Source organism: Lepidochelys kempii, chromosome 13 (assembly GCF_965140265.1).
Source record: "Lepidochelys kempii isolate rLepKem1 chromosome 13, rLepKem1.hap2, whole genome shotgun sequence".
Classification (NCBI taxonomy): Eukaryota; Metazoa; Chordata; order Testudines; family Cheloniidae; genus Lepidochelys; species Lepidochelys kempii.
Genome location: NC_133268.1, coordinates 10,458,486 through 10,475,319, shown reverse-complemented (window position 1 = coordinate 10,475,319; position 16,834 = coordinate 10,458,486). Strand labels below are relative to the sequence as shown.

General features: G+C 41.0%; 1 protein-coding gene across 2 annotated transcripts in view; it reads left to right on the top strand.

Annotated features, from left to right (window-relative positions):
* EDN3 (endothelin 3) overlaps positions 1-13,988 on the top strand; it is a 55,006-nt gene extending 41,018 nt beyond the window's left edge. The window contains exons 5-7 of one of the 2 annotated variants that reach the window (XR_012154610.1): positions 3,741-3,806; positions 5,173-5,276; positions 13,180-13,988. The gene's annotated coding sequence lies outside the window, so the exon portion shown is untranslated. The remainder of the gene's footprint in view (positions 1-3,740; positions 3,807-5,172; positions 5,277-13,179) is intronic. The other variant, XM_073308779.1, reaches the window with a different exon arrangement.
* Positions 13,989-16,834: the final 2,846 nt, after the last annotated feature.

The window sequence follows — 16,834 nt, the reverse complement described above, 5'->3', positions numbered from 1 at the left end:
TGATTTTTGGGGAGCCCAGATTTTGACACCAAGGGCTCAGCCCTGCGAGGTTCTCACCCTGGGTTCCCACTGGCAGCACTCAGCAGCTTCCACCCATGCTCACTTCACCATCTTTCAAGATTGTCTCTCTAGGAGCAGGTTTTCAGAGGCTCTGAGCATGAGCTACTCCAGGTGAAGTCAATGGGGCTGAAAGTGCTCAGCATGCTGGCAAATGAGGTGTCACGCAAAAGAGGAGGCCACTTGGGAAAGTCTGGTCTTGGATGATTTAAGGAGAAAAGAATGTTCCCGGAACTAAGCATGATATGTAGGTGATGGGAGTAAGAAAATGAAAGGGTAACAGAAGGCTATCATGAGAAAAGGAACAGATTCCAGCCATGGGAACTTTAAACCTTTAAATCCATGGCTTGGAAGCCACTGGAATAATAGTCAAGCAAAATTTTAAACAGATGAGATTGAAAACAATGTCTGCTTTTTTGGCTATAATGTTCGGAAATTATACACTTCTAACCTACTGTGGAGGGGTTTCCAGAACAGAGAAACCTCACAGGATTAAGAGGCTTACACTACATCAGGCAATTTAAACAAAGAATATTGAACTGTTCTGTTTACAGTAAAATGGTATCTTGAACTTTATTTAAAAGTAATTTTTGCCCATAAAATTTGGTGATGGCGGTGTGTTGTGTTGTTTGTTTTGTTTTGTTTTGGTCTCTTGGCTTCCAAGCTTTTCTAAATGGCTTTGGAACTCATCAAGACAGCAGTGCCTAAATTTACATTCTGAAGGCTTCTTTGTGCTGACTTACTCATGCTGAAGGATAGTAGCTCTCAAGAGTGGGAAAATGGAACATTAGCTAGGGGGCTAGCCTGGGCTTTGGAGACCAATGTTCCATTCTCTGCTCCGCCACAGATTTCTTGTGTGACCTTATGCAAGTCACTTAGGGCTAGATTTTTAAACTAGTTAGGCTGCTTGACATTTCTGAAATCCCATTATGCACTTCTCTGCACCTGTAGGCTCCTAAATAGCTTTAATAATCTGTCAGTTTCCCGTTTGCATAACAGGGACAGTAACTTCCTTTACCTCAGAGGGGTGTTGTGAGAATAACTCCATTAAAAGTAGTGAGGAGTTCAGATACTATGGTAACAGTGTGCTTTTTAAGTAGCTGGTTAGTTGGGCTTCAATATAGACTTGCCATATGCTATCATGTGATGTTTAATAATGGACATAATGAGCCAGATACTCAGAATAAAATGGCAGAGCTCTGATGACTTCAGTGGAGTTATGCCACTTTACAAGAGCTGAGGATCTGGGCTAATAACTTCCAGATGAGCAGAAGTCTTTGCAATTTGCCATGTATCTGGAGTTCTGTGTTCTACCACTCATTTTCCCTATTACTGTATGTACTAACCACGTGGAAACAGTCACTTTGGCACTTTAAAATGACTGTACATTAAAAATAATATTTTAATGCTGAACTATTTGGGGACCATACAGTTTTATCTGAATGTAGAACCAGAGCATATAAAATGATTAATGCTATGTCAGTGGACATCACATTACCATTTACTAACTAACCACTTCTTTTAAAGCTGTGCTTTGAGAATCAGATCCAACTTCTATTCAAGTCAATGAGAGTTGGACGCGGCTCAAACAGGAGGAATTTCATCCTAATTACTTAAAAGTATGACTTCTGCTTCTATTGTGTTCAGCAACATTACTCACATTATGCAATAATATATGGATTTTTTTCACTAGCATTTGTTTTGATTTTGTTTGCTCTTATTAGATTTGCAAACAACAATACTGGAAGATTTGATTTTACTTCTTTCCCCACAAACAATTGGCTAAACAATTTTAAAATGTCAGTTGTTTCTCAGAGAATAAAAACAAAATAAGACAGCATACAAGAGAGAAATAACGTATGCAAGAAAGGATGAAAGGAAAGAAACTTAAGATGAAACCAGCATTTTTAAATGAAACTCTTATAGCTCCATATGCAAAATAGAGCAAAATGCTGCCACTACAATATGGGACGTATCTGTTTCTTAAACAATCAATATCTATAGAGTGATGTTTTTCTGTGCATTTAAAAGCTGTGCAAAACACTGTTGCAATAGAGAGTTGCTAGGTTGGATGAAGTCAACAGCCCATCTAGTCTTTGCAGTGTTGTAGACCAGTGGTTCTCAACCAGAGGAACATGTCCCCTAGGAGTACACAGATGTCTTCCTGGGGTACTTCAACTCATCTAGATATTTGCTTAGTTTTACAACAGGCTACATAACAAGCACCAGTGAAATCAGTACAAACTAAAATTTCATACAGACAATCATTTGTTTATACTGCTCTACACACTGAAATGTAAGTACAATATTTATATTCCAATTCATTTATTTTATAATTATATGGTAAAAATTAGAAAGTCAGCAATTTTTCAGCAACAGTGTGCTATGACACTTTTGTACTTTTATGTCTGATTTTATAAGCAAGTAGTTTTAAGTGAGTGAAACCTGGGGGTAAGCAAGACAAATCAAACTCCGGAAAGGAGTACAGTAGTGTGGAAAGATTGAGAGCCACCATTGTAGACAAAGTAAACTGGGTATGGCCTAGCAAACCATAGGAAAATGGGAATATAACATGGAAAGTGGCTATACTATGGTAGGCTGGGGTTTTGATGTACTTGGGCGGGGGCGGGGAAAGGGGCTAGGCACACATGACCAGATTTACAAAGGGATTTAGGTGCCTAAGCTGCAGATGGATGCCTAGATGGATTTTCAAAAGCACTTAAGTGAGTAAGGCACTGAACTCCCCTTGAAATTAATAGGATTTTGGCACCTAACCCAATTTAGGTGCTTTTGAAAAAATCCCACTAGGTGCCTATCTGGATCTTTAGGTTCATAAATACCTTTGAAAATCTGGCCTTCAGTTCCCATTCAGTGGGAGTTAGGGCCCACATAAGCTAAATGCACCTCTTTAGTTTCACATAAGCCCTCAAAATAAGGCTTATATGGCACTTGGGAAAAGTTCAGTCTTCAGGGCTTACAGCTTCTCTACGTTGCAGGCAGTAAAAGCAGACAAGATCACCAACACTTGATCAGGTGTGCTAATGACATCCCATCCAGTAGATGGCAGTATTTGGGGAAGAGAGACAAACCATATTATTATATAAGCAATCACAAATAAAAGCAGAGGGACTATGCATAAATGGTTATGCCTAGTGTCCCTAGAGGGCTTTAAAGTCATCTTCCATGTGATGACATGTTCACACTAGCTTACGTTAGTTAGAGGCAATCATTGCCTTATCATTTGCAAGAGCTCCAGAGTTCCTGCTCCTGAAGTACCTATCTGTGAGAAAGGGAACACCAATGAGCGGTATTGTGAGTCAAACCAGAAATTGCTACTGAACTGGGACTTCTCATGATGTAGTTCCTAGCTACTTGACTCACTTGCTCCAATTAGGGTGACCACCCATCCCTAATTGGGCAGGAGAGTCCCGAAATGTAGATTTCAAGTCCCGGTCCCAGACTGAATGACTCTGGGACAACATTTGTCCTGGATTCCCCTCGACAGAATTCAAATTTACTGCTTAGCAACGGTCAAACCATAGCAACTACAATGCAATGCAAAGCCTCGCTACTACTGCATCATTCACAGTGCTTACACAGCCACAGAATGACTGACACATGGTTTAGCCAATCTAAGACATAACTTATCGCCCCACTATCACCTGATTTGTTACACTTCTCAGGTGTTCCCCAATGGCTAAAACTAATGTGCTTTGGTGATGCAGTCCAGTGAAGAACAAGACACATTGGTAAGTTGATATTTAATTTTTAATGACCATTATTAGCATCTTGGACGGGACTGTACTTGGGGCAGCTAGCCCCTCCTTCCACCATGGCAACAGTATTTTTTAGCATGCTAACTCAATCAGCACTAGTGCAAGTGTGTCTCCTTGAGCAGGGAGTCATACCCCGAGACCGAAGTGTAGACATACCTTCGGGCAGGCACACTCTACTGCTGCTATTTTGTTTCATAGGATCCAGATTTTCAGAATTGCAGAAGAGTAACTGGAAGTGTAAAACCATGTGCCCATGGAGTTACCAGAGTTATAAATGCAGTCATCACAAGGAGCATGCATATGGACTGCTAGATGTCTGATTAAGTATGTGCACAGACCTGGTAAAGGCATGTGCAGACTAGACATGCCTTTTTTGAGGGCACCATGCTGAAAACCTGGATCTTGGGTGCTTTTGATGGAGAGTATCCGAGAAAAAAAAAATGGATCAGAAGACGTATCTGATGTGGTAGTGTTAAGTGCTGACCTGCATCTGGCTGAGGAAACCAGAGATGCCTGTGGAAGTGGGACCCTGTGTAGTTGCTGTTTATAACTCTGGCTGTCAGCGTGAAGCAGAGCTGTGTTACTAAGTAAATAGCCCATGGCCGCAGCAGGCCCGAGAGTTGACACACCGCCTCGCCATGAAAAATGCCAGAAGGAAATGTGTGAAGAATGTTAATGGTCATGGTGTTCAGGTAGCAGTATCCCAATTGTGTGCTAGTTATCCTGCAGTGAGATGACATCTGTATCCAGCATGTCGAGGCAGAACTATGTCGCTGTCCAGGCAGAGTTGGTTTTCCCGGTGCAAATCAGAGAGGCATGTAAGAAAGCCCAGCACAGCCCATTTATTAACCCACTGCCCCAGCAAGCTCGATTTTAGAATTAAAGCGTAAATTGAATCAAGGGGTTTTATTTGCAGCATTTGTTTATAGAAAATTGATAACAGTCTGCAACACAGGATTATCTCAGATACACAAACTCCCCATTTGTTCTAAATTACTATAAATAAAATGGAAGGAAATAACAAATAAAAACAAACCCCAACCCAAACAACAACAAAACACCCAACAACAAACCCCTGTTTTCTTAGGACACATTTAATTCATTTCTTTCCCTCTCATTTATCAAATGGTTTAACGTTTGTTTCTTTCGGACGTTTCAGTTACCAGACTCTTCATGGTCTAATGTGAAACAGCCCCAGGTATAAATGATATGCCTTTGTTTTTGAACCATGAAACTGAGCTAGCTGCTCATCTGATCTTAATTGTTCTTGTTGACTTTCTTGTGTGAAGGAGATTGAAATAAATTGCAATAACCTAAGGTTACAGTTCTGCCTTTCTAGTCGCATGGCTTGCTGGTGTACCAAAGAGAGGAGAAGAACTGATTCCCTGGTTCAACGAGTTTACAGTCTAAGGGATTAACCCTGCAAGTGCTGGGCACTCCAAGGTGAGTAGCCACCTGGCTTTAGTGAGAATGCTCAGCTCTTTGCAGCTAGACAGACAGCAATTCATGCACGATAGACAACCAGGGTCTGGTCCTATCCTGGATTTCAGTGAATCTTTATACTTCTTATATCACCCTTTCTAGCTAAAGTGGACTAAAAAGGTGAGGGTTGGGCAGGCAACCCACTGTGTGTGTGTGGAGGGAGAGGATTATGGGAGGAGTGGGCCTAATCAGCCAACTTCAACGTAGAGCCAGAGTGGGGGAAAGGGTCAGGCAACTACTTACTGAAGAGTGCCCAGAAGATTCAGGGCCAGCTGGCTCTCTCTCAAGATACTGAAGGTGAAGCTAGGGAGTAGACTTCAGTTTCCTGAATATATTGCCCAGAAGGCAACAAACGATAGTAAAGGGGCCAGATCTCTACTGAGCAGAGTGAAGCTGTGGAGAAGACAGTGACTCAATCCTGAGCCCTGGCTTGCTGAAAGGATTGTGAACTTGGAACTTTTCGCTGACTTGGTGCAGTGCCAGGTGGGGGTTGAAAAATCAAAGCCAGTTGTGATTCAACTCCAAAAGCCCCTTGGAACCATGCACACCTGTGATGCACAGCTCCTGAACAAGATAAAAGCATTAACAGGCTTTTTTTATCGGTACTTTATTTCCACTGGGTCCACTGCAGAAGGGAAGTGTGTTAACTCCACAGGAATGAAGCCAGAATTCAACACCTTCTGGTGTCAATTTATCAAGTCATGGGTCAACTGCGGGTCAAGCTGTGCACTATTTTAAAGGTGCTGCAAATTACATGCCAGACCAAACTGAGGAGTTTTCATTCTTACATACAAAAATCTTTCCTTACGCAAGTCTGATCAAAAGCTAATAAACCATTCAATGCTAAAAGCCCTGGACCAGATTCTAAGGTCCTTCATCAGTTTATATTCGGTCCTTAGGCAAAGATCCTATGGGACTTGAGGATTTGGCTCTTTATTTAGGCGGTGGGGAATGGGAGATAAGAGACTTAGAAGAGGCCATGGATCCGATGCTAAGTCAGGCTTACAGGGATTTAAAGATACTTTCAGAAAGCAGCACAGGATTCCCCAGTAGAAAGGAATCCTCAGCTGGTCTGGCCCAGTTAGATCATGACTGGGGGATGATATCTCCAGAGTTATAATCCTGGTTCTTCCACTGACTCACTGTGGGGGCTTGGGAAGTCATTTAGTTTCTCGGAGCATGAGTTTCCCCAGCTGTTAAATGGTATAAACTGTATAAATTCCTCTTTCCCCCACACCCATCAATCAACCACCACTTTGTGTTTTCAGGCAGGCTGGGGTCTTTTCTCGAGGTGAAAGCCCTCAGCCCTCACCCTGCTGAGGACTCTATGGAGAAAATCCTCCCAACACCACTATAAAAGACCTAAGATGGGGTGGCAGCAGGGAGGAGGAGGACACTCATAGCCCTGTGCTAGAGTGGCATTGGTGGAATGCCCAAAGCAGCTGGTTTCATATATGGAGCCGTTCACACCTCTTGGAGGTATTGTTTCAAGCTCTCTGCACACTCAAGCACTGGTTACACTTGGATCACATTCTGAAGCTTTTCTTTACAATAATGAAGGCTAGAAACTTGTTATAGTATGAAACCTGAGATTTCGGTCTCATCATGCGAATTCAGGAACAGGGTCCCTAGGCACTGGCTGAAAGAGACGTGAAGAAGAAGATTGTGGCAGGGCATAAATTAATTACCGTAGAGTACTCTGGAGATATAAAGAACTATTTAATTATTATTTCAAAGGAAACTCTGCTGAATCTTGACTGCTGTTTCACCTCTACTGCCCCATCGCAAACCTGGGCATAACTTGGGATCTCGTGCCAACGTAGAATCAAACGTTGTTGAAAAACACCTGAAAGCTAACTAAGACAGACATCTGTGCTCTTTTTTTAGGGGTGCCAAGTCCCTGTCAGCCACTCAAGTCAATGTGCTGGAGCAATGCAAGCCTTAAAAAACAATTTGAATCACCATGATCTGGAGAGGTTAAAACAAGAGACTATAAAATATTACCTAATTAAATAGACTAATATTTATGACCTTGCGAGAGGAAGGACAAGGTAAGTATTTTGGGGCATCTAGATACTGTAGGAAAGAAAGAACAGTGGGTGATAGTTTTGTGGGAAATGGCAGCTCACTCTAAATTACAGGAGGAAGTTAACGGTCAAGTTACCATGTCAAAATCCAAGAGTATCAAAGCACTTCTGCCTCTTGTAAAGGACTGGAGAAGGACCATGCCACTTTCACCAGCCGACCATCCGCTCTGGTTGCTTTAGAGCAGCCTAACAGTGAATTAATTAAAAAACAACAAAGAATGGCTAAAAGGTCCAATTTACAGGGTGGTCATCAAGTCTTCAGCTGAATTTAATTTATATGAAGGTCAAAATCTCTACAGCACTTAATGCCACACAAATCAACAAGTCTAACACTGAACAGCAGGCAGAAAACAGCCAGACTCTAGGCACAGTTACTTAGATTTTACTTAGATTTACAATTAGTACATAACAAAAATGCACCTCTCTTAGTCGCTAGGCATCTTTGCCAAAAATGAAAGATATTATCCAACACAAAAATAAACTTAACATCTGCTGCTCACCCTCAAGCCAAAACCCAACCCCCAATCACAATAAACTGTAGCTTTTGTGAAAGATGCTACAGACTGTCTACAGAAGCCCTCTGTGCTCGGAACACCTAGATTATAAACATTGCAAGATTCCCAATATTCTGTCATCAAAGTGTGCCACTCTCCCAAAACACTTCACATGAGACTGTAGTCCTGTTTCCACTACCTATGCAATCCGGGGCCTTTTTGCTGAGACCACCGCAACCATCACCAAGGGCCACTGTGCTATTGTTTTTTGTCTCTTAGACTCATTTGCCATAAATTAGAGAAAAGTCATCATATGGGAATGATTTGTGTGGTCACTCTGATCTAGATTCGAACCAGTGACTTAGAGGTTAATTGTTCCATAACCCACGGCTGTTCTCCAAAGCTACCTTCACAAGCTACTTTCAATGGCAACATGGGTTAAGCCTAGTGCCATTATATGAGATATCACTGAGCATACTGTATGGCTCAGACTGCCGCCAACAAAAAGAAAAGTAAGAACTGACAGCAACTGCAAAACAAACAACTTGCAGTTAGATTTAAGACTATGATATCCTTAGTAGGGCAGGTCATGCTCTGTAGCTGTTTTGTAACATAGCAGTCTCCCAGAATTCACAAGTTGGGTTCTTATTCAGTTAAGTTTGAACATACCAAAGTGAATAATTACATTTTCTTCCAGTTTTATAAATATTTACAATCAGGGAAGTGCATTCTAGACAAACATTTAGTTCTTACTCTAGCTTTATTATGCAAACCCAACTTTTATAGTTAGAATGCAAAACTTTTAAAGATTCCTTCTTTAAAAATGTTAAATAACCATAATTTTACAGTTATCAGAGTAGCAGCCGTGTTAGTCTGTATTCGCAAAAAGAAAAGGAGTGATTTTACAGTTAATACATTTTAAATTTGTAATTAGAAAAGCTTTTAGGATTAAATTGTATTTCAAAATGAAACTAGAAAACAGCAAGACTGTTTTAAATGATGCATTTTATTGTCTCAGAGCAAGTTTTAAAATAATTTACATGGTTTCTTTAATTGTTGAGTTGCTGGCCTGTTTATTTTGTCTCATCCTGGGAACAGATCTCAATGTCTCCACTGAATTTTTCCATAAATATAAATCAAGTGTGTTACAGTCTGGTTCCCTTTAAATCCAGCAAATCCAAACTTTACAGCTTCACTCATCTGTCTTTATGCTCTGGATGCAAGGAGTTTGGGGCAGAATTTAACCAGAAAACCAAACTGCAATAAAAATCCCAATTATGAAAGGCAGATTTCTCATGTGCTTAAAGCTAAGCGCAGAGTTAACACCCGCTGAAGCCAATGGGACTACTCACATGTTGAAGTAGAAAGGTCAGTTTTTTTTATAAAATCTTTGCCATTAAGTGAACACATGTAGCTTCTCTGAGAGGGTTGGAGAATCCAAAGAGAAATGAAATTAGAAGAAAGGGGAATAACCTGGTAACATTTGAGAATTATGCATTTTCCAAGACTAGGTAAACAGGTTAAGGCCCTGATCCTGCAATCTGCTTTCCTCTTCCTCCATCTGGGAACATTTCACCCAAGCAAACTCTTTTCCGGTCTGGAATATAGCAGAGGTTTCCAACATCCAGACCCTCTAGGAGGAGAATAATAATACCTAGCTTTTATACACTGCTTTTCATCAGTAGGTCATAAAGCGCTTTGTAAAGGAGGTCAATAGTACCAGCCCCATTTTACAGGTGGCTAAACTGAAGCACAGAAAGGGGCAGTGACTTGCCAGAGGTCACTCAGTAGCTGAGCCAGGAAAAGAGGAGAACTGTTCCCACCCACTTCCTGGCAGCTGGCCTGATGTCCTGTGCCACGGCAGCCGCTCCAGGCCTTCCTCCCACTCTCACCTCCACGAGATATCATGGGGGTGGAAATGTACATCAGCCCCATGCCCAGTATTTCCATTGAGGGGGCACTAGCCCCCTTCTACTCCCGGGTTCTGCTGCCTCCACTTGGAAGAATAAAAAAAATCTGGTATATCAACATTCATCTATTGAAAGAACAGAGACAGATGGAGGAAAATGTTTGTCCCGACCACAAATGGTGATGACAAGATCTGAACATAATATGCCTGCGGACACTTCTAAAACATGCTGGTCAGTTTTAGAAAGAGGATGGCCCTCTGGCTAGAGTGTTTCTGCAAGGATTGGGAACATGTTGGAATTCAGCTGGCAGAGCGAGTGAACTGAGAGAACCACAATCAAGTAGGAAGCAAGATTAATGGCAAATAGAAGAGTGCAGGGAACTATTCTGCCAGTAATAGTTCAAATGACAGTAATGTGGATAACAGGGTCTGGGTAACATTATCTCATTAAAACTGTTGGAAGGAGCACAAATTTGCACTGTACCGTTTGGAGGGGTTAAATCTAATTTTGTTTTACAGCTGCAATAAAGTGTGTTGCAAACCCTGGATGCAATACTTATGGGATGTCAGAAGTGAGTCTGTTTTAACATAATCAGAATTAGGGATGCTCCGCCCTGAACTGCTAGGCTTGTCTCATGTATTCTGATTTATTCTGATTTCTGTTCAGATGAGGGCTGTCAATTGCAATTAACTCAAGCAATTAACGTAAAACAAATTAACTAGATAAAAGATTAGTCGTGATTAATCACAGTTTTAATCACACTGATAAACAATAATAGAATACCAATTTAAATTTATTATAAAAATGTTTGGATGTTTTTTTACATTTCAGTTACAACATAGAATGCAAAGTATACCATGCTCACTTTATTTTATTTTTGATTAAATATTTGCACGGTAAAAAAAGTTAAAGAAATAGTATTTCTCACCTCATACAAGTACTGAAGTGTGATCTCTATCATGAAAGTGCAATTTGCAAATATAGAATTATTTTCTTTTACATAACTGCAGCCAAAAAGAAAACGTAAAACTTTAGAGCCTACAAGTCCACTTAGTCCTACTTCTTGTTCAGCCAATTGAAAAGACAAACAAGTTTGTGTGCATTTACGGGGGATGAAACTGCCTGCTTCTTATTTACAATGACACCTGAAAGTGAGAACAGGTGTTCGCGTGGCAGTGTTGTGGGTGGTGTTGCAAAGTATTTAGGTGCCAGATATGCTAAACAGTGGTATGCCCCTTCATTCTTCAACTTGTAGATTGCATCTTTTTAAAAATCTTGTTTAGAGTGCAAACATTTGCAATCAAAAATAATAATTAGGGCTGTCAATTAATCACAGCTAATGCATGTGATTAACTTTTAAAAAATTAACAGTTTTTTAAAAACCAGCATTAATCACACACAAGGGTACCGTGCTCAGCGGGGTGCTGTTGCGTGCCTCTGGAGCAGGGGTGCCTCTCCTCCCAATGCTCTGCTCCATTGCTGTCTCCCCCTGCACATGGAGCCACCCCTGGCCAAGCTGCTTCGGACTGGGAGCCAGCACAGAGAGGGGCTGCGGGGGCTAACGTCAGGGTGTTCCCCTTCCCCCGCCCACGTACCCAGTCACCACTGAGCTGGGGTCGGGCAACACAGCGGGAGCCTGTCTGCGGCTGCTGGCTCAGCAGTGAGTGTTGCCCACAGCAGCTGCTGCTGGCTGAAAAAGCATTCAGGCCTCTGGTGCTCTGCTTAAAGAGACAGCACTTCCCCCCCCCCCCCCCCCAACACACACACATTTGCCAGTAAGGAGCTCAGGATTCGGGCTTGTCACAAGTGATTTTTGAATTTATTCGTGGAAAAATACAGACCTTCCCGGGCAGATTTCCCAAATCGCTGAGCTATCCAACAGCTCCCACTGAAAGTAATGGCAAAATGGAAGAGTGGAAACTGTTGGCTGCTGAGCTCTTTTGAAAATCTGGCCTGAAACCCATGTGATTGTTACATGCATTTCAGAAACTCTGAGAGACCCTCATGCCTGTTTCCATTTGATGGTCATTAAAGGTCATACTTTGCCTTTAGGCACAACCATGATCAAGTGGTGTGGTGTGTAAGGAGTACCACTCAGGAGACAATGGGACTCAGACACACTCTCAGAAGTACAATTCCCTCCCTCCCTATTTTTCCTTTTCTCCAAGGAGACCATTTACACTTGGCCGCTATGAGCAACATTTTACTCTGCTCTGCACTAGCTCAGCTGTGCTGGCCAGTGAGTTGGGAGAAAAGGAAGCCCTGGCTCCACCCATTCCTGTCCATTCTCTGTCCCCTTGTACTGGGAAAGGAGGAAGCACCTACTTTCCTCAGCATGTCTGGACCCAAATCCATGCAGCTTGTGCAAGAACATAAAAGAGCAGGGGAGAATTCTTATGGCCCCACCGTCCCATACGCAAGCACATCATGCAGCTCATAAGCAAGCCCTAAGGAAACTATCAGTACACGGGTTTCAGAGTAGCAGCCATGTTAGTCTGTATCGGCAAAAAGAACAGTCCTTGTGGCACCTTAGAGACTAACCAATTTATTAGAGCATAAAGCTTTCGTGGGCTACATGTTTCCCCATGTTAAGTATCCTCACACCTTCTTGTCAACTGTCTAAATGGGGCATCTTGATTATCACTACAGAAGTTTTTTTCTCCTGCTGATGATAACAGCTCATCTTAATTAGCCTCTTACGGTTTGTATGGCAACTTCCACCTTCTCTGTATGTATATATCTCTATTTCTATCTATCTATCTATATCGTCTTACTATATGTTCCATTCTGTGCATCCGATGAAGTGGGCTGTAGCCCACGAAAGCTTATGCTCTAATAAATCTGTTAGTCTCTAAGGTGCCACAAGTCCTCCTGTTCTTTTTATCAGTACACAGGCATCTAATAGCATCAATTCAGTCAGAGCTTCTGGTGCAGCATCATTACCAGAAGGATCACTATCAGTGGTGATAGTGTTAGAGTTGGCATCAAATTCCAACCCAACAGCTGTATATGGACTATTAGGGAGAACCAGAAACTGCTCAGCTCAGCTCTCTAGTGCATTTCAATACCATATTATTCCTAAACTTACCTTGTCTCCAGTTCTGACTATGAAAACCACAATAATGTCAGAATTTGCTCCCTAAGAATCTAATCTTAACCTTAAAAACCTCATTCATCTCTTCTACGTATAATTCACAGGTAGAGCTACATTTTAAAACATGTTGCATGATTTTGTGGGGCTGAAAAGTGGCCTTAGATCAGAAAGTTTTACAATTTCTTTCAAAATTTTCTCTTTGTTTAAAAAAAGAATTGTCCTTTTTTGGTTTATAATTTTTCCTTCCTCCCTCTTCTTTTTCCTCATTTTTTTCACCAGCAAATTGGAAAAAAGAAAGCTGGGGTGAAGTGGAGAGAAAAAAGGGAGACAAAAGGAAACCTGAAACATTTCAAAAATGAAAATACGTGAAAAAAAGTTTGCAAAGTATGTTGAATGAAAAATCATTCCTTTTTGAATCCTGCAGAGTGAAAAGGACTGACATTTCCAAAAATTTTCACAAAAAAAGTTCTCTTTTTGTACCAAGTTTTAGTCACAAGGAACTTTGACACAGACCCGTTTAGCTGCCATGGCAATATATGCTGTAGAAATGATTAAAAATAACTAACAAGTAGGAGTGTGCAACCAGAAGTACGCAATCAGGCAGCAGCAGAGACAACGACAACAATGAACAACAACAAAAAGGGCAAATACAGTACAGTACTGTATTAAATGTAAACTACAAAAAACAAATAAAGGGAAAGCAGCATTTTTCTTCTGCACAGAAAAGTTTCAAAACTGTATTAAGTCAGTCAATGTTCAGTTGTAAAGTTTTGAAATAACCACATTGTTTTGTTCAAAGTTACAAACATTCCAGAGTTACTGAACAACCTCAATTCCCGATGTGTTCATAACTCTGAGGTTCCACTGTACTGTGATGCTGGCAAACCAGGTGCCAACTCCCGGCAAGGCTCTAGGCCTCAGCCAAGCACTGACAAATTAATTGCTGGAAACCAGTCTATTTCACCTGTGTGTTAGCGTAGTTAAGATGGCAATTGAAGATTTAACAATATGTTTAGACATTATGAAATGCTTGTAAGATGCTGCATGTAGTAATCCCATTTCTATCTTTATCATGTGCTAATATATCTTTATCCCATTTATACAATAATATAATATTATAATAAAGGTATGAATGGGATTATATTATATAATCCCATTTATATCTTTATAATGTGCTAATATTAAAGTTTTTGCTTTATAACTGTAAAAATGTTTGTTCTAAACCTGTGAACTTGTCAGGAGGGATTGTCTCCTGCTTACCGGAAGGCTATCAAAACTAAATGGGCCACTGTGGGACATTACAATACAAAGACTTTGTTCATTGCCCAACGCACCCATGAAGAGGCTACCTGCAAAAGGGCTTATCCCATCAGCCTGAATACCGGAAGAAGGAAAGAAAAATAGCTGACAAGAAGATATTTAATCTCTTTTGCTGTTTGGACTTTCACAGGGCTGGAGCTATGACACAGAAGCAGAGATCCCCAGGGTCAACCTGGGCTAGCCCTAAAAGATATTCAGAGATGACACATTACCACAGCTCTAAGAAAAGGAGTACTTGTGGCACCTTAGAGACTAACCAATACTCCTTTTCTTTTTGCGAATACAGACTAACACGGCTGTTACTCTGAAACCTACCACAGCTCTGTCATCTTTTAAAACCATAGACTGTAACTCACTTGTGTGCATACGTTTGCCTGCTTTAACCCTGTAATGACTCTCATTTCTTTTCTTAGTTAATAAATCCTTAGTTTACTATAGGACTGGCTCCAAATGTTGTCTTTAGTGTGAGTTCTAAGATGCAAATTGACCTGAGGTAAGTGACTGGTCTCTTGGGACTGGGAGCAACCTGAATATTTTGTGGCCTTTGGTGTATTGCAACCAACTATCACTAAGTCCAGCTTGTGTGGGTGGCAAGATAGACTGGAATGTCCAAGCGGACTGTCTGACTCCATGGTAAGATTGCTATAGTGCTTTTACTGGGTTGGTGAAATCTAATTATAGAGCACACAACCACTTTGGCATCTCTGCCCTAATTCTTTGCAGTCTGCCTTGAGGTTGGCCCTCACAGTCATGAACCACTCCAGACAGCGTGACAATTACATTTCCCTGTTTTCTCAGAATATGCACACTTGAGAGCTGTACAGAAAGTCTTATTTTTAACTCATGCACTCAGTAAGCATGCAGTGGAGAATTCCTCCTGGGAAATGTTTCTGCAGCTTACGCTATAAAAAGCATTATTTACTTTTCAATAACAAGAGTGGCCTTTATTAAATTACTTTTCACTTCATGCCCTGACACTCGGTGATGGGTATGGCAAATAACCTTAAGAGAATGGAATAGTCCTTTTATATTCTGCTGGTTTTAAATCCTTTTTCATTTGGCGTAGGGGAAATTCAATTAGGCACCATTGCTATCCAAATGTAACAATTCTTCTGAACCCAGAAGCGTGCTGCCTCCAACTGCCATTTACATATATATGTTACTTGGCTTTTAAAGAGGATTTAGTATTAAAAGAAATCTAATGTTTTTGCTTTTACACACACGGTTAGGTTTTAGTTTCTTGGAGCTACCTGATACCACTGAGTTTTAAGCAGATCTTTTTGGAGTTCCATTTAAAACACAATAGCATGATATTATAGAGACAAGGTGCGTGACGTAATATCTTTTATTGGACTAACTTCTGTTGGTGAGAGAGAAACTTCCAAGCTTACACAGAGCTCACCACACAAAGGGTCAGTTTTCTCCAGCATACAACTGACATCCTCCAAAAACTCTGCAACATTAACTATCTCCTTCAGAACTCTACCCTTGCCACAGTGGATGTCACCTCCCTGTACACCAATATCTTTCAAGACAGCATGGCTGCCTGCCCCAAATATCTACAAGACAATGGACAACACTTAGATATCCTCCCCAAACATATCGCCAAGCTCATCCATCTCATCCTCACCCATAACAGCTTTACATTCAACAACAAACACTTTGTCCAAACCATGGGAACTGCCATGGGTACTAGGGTGCCTCCCCAGGAGGCCAACCTCTTGAGGAGCCACCTCGAAGAAGAATTTCTGGACAAATGCACCATGAAATCAGTGATATACCTGAGATAAGTCAATGATACATTCATCCTCTGGACAGATGGCCTAAATTGCCTCATAGATGTCCACCACAACTTCAACACCCATTGATTGATCTCTTTCTAGAACACTCCCACACTGGCACCAACTTCTTTGATACCATGATCAGCTTCAACAATGGAATCACACAAACAACTATATACAAGAAACTCATGGATCGCCACACTTACCTCCACAGATCCAGTAACCAACCTAGACACCCAAGAAAGTGTTTACAGATTAAACTGACATAGAACACATCAAGACAAATCACAAATTGATAGGTTCTGATACTTTTACTCATATCAGGCCAAATCTTCAGCTACGGAAAATGGTCATAGGACCATTATTTCAATGGCGCCTTGCCAATTTTCACTATCTGAGGATCTGGCTCAGTAAGTAGTACCTTACTCCATGAGTAGTACGAGTGAAATGAATGGGACTATTTGTGGAGTGAGGTATTGTTCAAATATGAGAGAAAAACTGGCCCAGAATTAATATTAATCTTTTATTTATTTGAAGTAAAAATATCCACACCATATTCCCTGAAGATCTTCCTTGGACATAATTCAAGAACCAAAACAATTCCTACATTTCACGAATGAATTCAGATTCTTTGCCTCTGAATTCTGAACTACTGTGGGGGTAAAGATACAACCTTCCCTTCTACCCAGGACTGGAGACTAGTCCATAAATACTGGAATCTATCATGACAGAGGACTATTTGGTGACAAATTGGTGATGTAGCCCTGTAGGGGAAGGCTCTTAAAGGATGAATGAAAAAGAACAGCGGAGCAATAATCATTAAATATATATCC